The sequence below is a fragment of the Mya arenaria genome, chromosome 15 (genome assembly GCF_026914265.1).
Source record: "Mya arenaria isolate MELC-2E11 chromosome 15, ASM2691426v1".
Taxonomy (NCBI): Eukaryota; Metazoa; Mollusca; class Bivalvia; order Myida; family Myidae; genus Mya; species Mya arenaria.
Genome location: NC_069136.1, coordinates 22,642,542 through 22,648,554, shown reverse-complemented (window position 1 = coordinate 22,648,554; position 6,013 = coordinate 22,642,542).

The window sequence follows — 6,013 nt, the reverse complement described above, 5'->3', positions numbered from 1 at the left end:
TCAACCGCTATTTATACTTTTTACACTCTGCGGGTTCAACTTCAATATTTCACGGTTTCTCGGCAATTGCACAAACGGTGTGAGAAATATGAAACTTGTAAAATTTACAAAAAAGAGGATACATGCAACTATTTATTTTATAGAATGCTGCAAATAAATACCATACACAGTGATCACCCCTACTCCAGAACAAAATATCGACAAGCCTTATTATTATTAACTAAGGGACAAGATATGTTTCTTTTTTACTTTTTACCTATTGTAAATAATGAAAAGTAGTAAATTATGGCAAACAATGTATAGAAATAAAAACATTAAATTTTGACTTATCAAATGTGTATCATTGTTTAAATTATCATTTCTTTGTAACTGTGTAATGTGTGTTTGCCAGTTAGTTAAACAATTCATGACGCAATACCATTTTACACCAAAGAGACAATCATTTTGAACAGTTGGTTTCAACTCTTCTAAGTGTTTCGTTTGTTATTGCGTCGTCATTGCGGGTGAAGTTTAAAACTACGAGTTAATGGCCGGTCGAAGTCAAACTAATGCAAATTTTATATGTATTGTTGATTTGCGGAAAATGAGGCGCCCCTCAAATAGTTAGTTTGACGTAATATGTCAACGTATACGGCAGATCGCCGCAGTGACTGCGGCAGTCGGTATCTTTCATGTGTAAAGTAGATTTGCAGATGCACTATATTAAAAATTCAATTTGTAAATTTTGGGCGGTGCTTAACCACGATCATTTAATGCTTTAAAACATGTTTAGTTCATTTGGAAAAAGTAGTACCATACACACTTACTGTACAATGCTGCCGATAGTACCTTGAACGTGTTTGTTATCTGTCGGTTTCTAGGAAGTTATTGTTTAATGGGTTTTTTTCAAGAAATTCAAATTATGGTAATATTACCCGATAGTAAAATATGAAACTAGTGTCAATGTTTTCAACGCAATTTCCTCACTTGTGCACGGGCTTTCTTGGCTGTCATTGCCATTCAGGAAGCACAATTCGTGACATTCTTTTTTAACAAACAGAATAGAACAGAAGTTTCTTTCGACTTATGCAACAATACATCTCGTCAAACAAATATAAACAAGTAAACACATGTCAATATTCTTTCATTTTTAGATAACTTGAACTATAAAAGAACTCTGTGTTTTGGGGTTGTCCGAATTAGTGAATGAAACAGCTCTTTTTATTTACAATGGTGTTGTGTGTTTTTATATTTAATGCAATTTTAAGATATTTTTTTCATAGTGCAATATTATGCTTACTAAATGCATGCGAAAATTTCTATTCATATATAATTATATAAATATATATGATACACTTCATTCTGGGCTGTGAAAGTGTACATATATTAAGCAGTATGCGCTCAACCATGATTTTGATATAAAAACCTTAATAACTAAATATTTTAATTCTAGACGGATTGTTTTCTTTTACAAACGTGAATATTTGTATATAGCTACCATTCTAGACAACAAAGATACTTTTTGGAGAGCGACTTAATGTCACGTTTTCTCTGAATAACAAAGACATTTATGATTATATCAGTGTCCAAAACTTCCATATTTCAATCATATAGCTACTAAAACAATGAATTTTGGCCCAAAATGAACATATTAATTTGTTCTAACGAGACTCGAGAGTACAATAGTTGGTTTTGCGCGCGAAATGAATTATTTAAACTGGTTTTAATATTTGAAGTCTGAAATATTGTGGGAAATGGACCTCATCACTTCGGTCGTCTTAGGAGAATCGTTTGCAATGGCTGGCTTCGAACCTTGACACCTATCAACATTGTGGCCTTGTTAATGAAGCGTACGCACATCATCTGCTGATAGTATGTTATACAGAACGTTATGATGACTTCCCAATTCACTGCGGCTATTCTTTTAATACATATTATGCTCCATGAAGTCAATACGGCGCCGTCAATTATTGGAATATGGACTGTGATAGCATTAGAAAAACTGTAATTACTTTATACTTCCTCATACACCCGGAGAAATCAAACGTTTGGTTTATCGTTAATACTTAATTAGTTATAATTGCTCAAGATAAAAGCAAAACGTTCAATAAAGTAAGGAGTTCTGGGAACTTTCACCAATAACAAAACATACCATGTACGAGACAGTGACATTTTCTGTGTGCGTGGCGAATATTGATGTAGATTTGCGAACTATTAAATGACTCCCTTGGAAACTTCAAGGATAGCGTAATTATAATAAATCCTGATGTAATCAATCGAATATTTCATGATAATGTCACACATACCATAAACGCGAAAGAAGAATTAACCACTTTGAGCTCGTGAATTTCGTTGGTAAAGGTAGCATGGATTTGGTTTATAATGAAATGAGTATGTAAAGTCTAACCCTGGTTTTGGATTCCGTCTTTCCATCTATTGGAGCACGCAGTCACAAAACACAACAAAAACATTCTCCATGTTGTTTCCATATAAACACTGACAACGTTAGGAAGAAAGATATCGTAGCCTGAAATATAAGTCATGCTATCATTTTAAGAAGACTGGTAGACGTGAGAGTGAATATAATACAACCTACATTTTCAACCAATGAAATTGCAGATGGACAATCATTACTCATTAAGAATTTCAGCTTTAGCGGATGTTTAAAGGTCTGCATACTACAACTCATCCGACACAATCTCGTTGTGTCAGCCAATGAGGTTGTATTCATAGTCAGCTAGATGAACCGAAGTTATACCTAAATGATAAAGAAGGGCTCGTTCGCAACGTGCACTCCACCCATAATTCATGTCATCTAACTATTACATACATGTATTCCAATGTTTTGACAGTGTCACTTCCTGTTGTTTGCGTTTAATTTGCTGAAGTCTGACATGCTAATAGGTTCGAAATCTGACAGAAGGCTTAGTTGAAACAGGTATCATAAAGATTCAGCAGCCAATTGTAAAAAAAAACACGCTATGCTTTAAGTTTGGTCAAAATTATCCAAAATGTTAATTGGTTGGTCAATGTGTATCCGATAATAACTACTAACTATCAATTCATTGCAATGCTGCAATCGGCTGCTGATACTAATTATTCTTACCGTAAACATGCAGCTCACAAATGCCTTAATGGTCGCATTATTTATGCGAAAAGCTACAGAAACAAGCTCAGTTGCAAAAAGTTTAAACATAAACCCGGTTTAATGGCACTGGGTAAACGCCAAAGACATAGCACATAAAATCACAAACAAGAAACATGGAAGAACAGCACAATACTCCACAAACAGCACAGTGCATACATACTTTATATAAAAAAAACTAGGTATGTTTATCAAGGATTGTTAGGTACCGCCTTGGAACGGTCAGTAAAATGTAAATTTACTGGGGTACCATGTCCATATGCTTTTCTGTCTGATCTCTCTCCATGGGGACTAATTTATTGTTTATCCTTTTGCTTTCTCTTCTCAAAGACTCCACTGAAATTTTCTCCAATTTTCCGCTTGTGTGCAGCGCGAATGGGCTTTTGTGACAAAATAGGAGTATCGGAAAAAAGCAGTAAATGAATAAAATCACCATTTACAGGAAAAAGTAAGCTCCCATGAGTCGACTTAAGCCCAGAAATGACAGCGAAAGAGATGATTTACAGTATAGATCGGACAGTAACATAATGGACAGATGGCGTTGGAACTAACGTATTTTCTAGCTCGTTGCGTTTGTAGCGTCTTTTCATGTTGCTTTATTAAAAGTATGATGTATGTGCATCATTTCTCCCACAGTTTTAAGGAATTATTTCTTGACGAGTAATGTGTTCAGTCACTCATTAGCTCAGTAGTACACTCTTCGCTCACGGAGGAATTTAGCAACAGCATACGTACGTTCATAACTTTAACAACGGAACTCGGCCAGATCATCAGCAATCATAACTAATGAAATAACAATTTATCACTGGCGATAAATCAACCTTCTGATTTGCTCTGGAGCAATTATAACAATAATAAGTGAGGGCAGCTTTTCTTATGATATCACAGATCCTGCTTCCAATGAATTTCGGTGCCTTATTGATTCTCAGGGACAACACAATATATGGAATGGAATAAACGTTGCGATGTCTGCTTATAAATTACCACCTGTCGTTTTCTTTATTACGTTATATCAGCAGTTTGTGTACGCATCATTGAAAATCACCTTGACACACCACAGCGTCATTCCTAGCAGCCAGCTATTGCAGACTTCGCTTTTCCGTGAAAAGTGGCTTTTAAGATAACCAATAAAATAATATCCATTTTCGAGTATGATTTGATTATTATTTTTATTTTGTATTGAACCTAATTTAGTTCATTAGTTTGAGTGTAATTTTCAGATATTTCAACTATTAAAACTTGTCTAAAGAGTAGTTGCCCCGAACGTAAATCAGAATATTTTATTTAGTCTAAATCATACAAAAGTGGAAGTGTGTAAATTAAATCAACTATCATCCTTTTAGAGGTTTTCAAAAGGTTGAAACGTATAAATTTCCGACACTTTCTAATGCACAGTGATTCATAGAATGCATACTTAAACAGTAGCTCACCGGATAATTGATTTGTGGTTTTGAATAAGAATATACGAATATTCAAGATCAATTTCGAGGGAAATGTCGCTTACAACATTTAGTATTATAAAAGACACACAGATAATACACAGAAGGTTGTTCAATTGCTGTACGTATGACAGCTATATATAACCTTCTAGGTTTTACGATAGTCTATATACATACTGTAACTATTACTCTGTACTAGTAAATATATAGAATATAGTAATTTTAACATGATTCCAAAGAAAAACTAGGAAATGTATAGAATATTGTAATTTTAACATGATTCCAAAGAAAAACTAGGACTCATTCCTGTTTAATATACTTGGATGGAATTAAATTGAGTGGAACTAAAATTCACACAATTGTAAGTAAATTGTATCATAGGCGATACATGCGTTGACCAGAGCAACATCATACTAGTGCTCGTGTTTTCACAATTTTATAAAATGATCAACATGGCAAGTCTATTCTTTTGTCACATTTTGTATTTCCGGAATGGTAAAGATAGCCAAGAAACGCTGGAACAAGCGAGCAATAGCGTCGAAAACATTGTCACCTACGGCGACTTATAATATCGTATTTAATCATTAATAATATTATCGAAGGCATAAATATGTTATGCACATTCACTATATTAACACATTCCTTCCTATTCAATGTTATAACAGCCTGAGTCTAAATTTGCTGTACCTAAGGAAATAAAGGGTAAACAGGCTTAAGTGATATATACACAACTGGTTTCATGAATATAGTTTAAGATGCAATAGTTGCATCAAGCTGGAAAATATATCAGCTTGATTATTTTCAGTGTACACTCCCAATGTGGATGAACGGCACGCATCCTGCAGCTCTGGGGACATTGTCACCAACACGATTTGCGCCATCGAAATGGACCAGGGTTGCTGCTCCTACCAAAGCACAGTCAATGTAAGACCACTTTGTGTATAGTGTATACAAGGAAGAACATGTAAGTCTTTGACGGCTTTACCTCATATTGCAATCGTGAAAAGTTAAGTCGTTTACTTGGCGTAACTTTATCCAGACTGATAACCCAAAACTGTCCCGCCGTGTACATATATACTATGCATTGATTTATATTTGTTCCTCATACCCATTTTGAATTAATTTACACAATACAAAAATTTTCAATAATTTAAGCGAAATATAACCAAGTCACTACTGTTTTGTTTTTTTTGTCTTACTTAGCCAGACTTTTTACCGAAAGGTCATTGATAGATAAAGAGGGTATAAATCCCATTTTATGTGCTTTAAAAACGTTATTCCTATGGATGACGTTTCAAATTATAACTTTGACCAGTGTGTATATCTTGTAAATACGACTTCCTTTCGACCAATTCATCATGTAAACCATTTGATACTGGTACATTCTACAACTGTTTTTATATTAATCTTCAGGTAACGAATTGCGGTACATTTTCGCATATGAATTGGA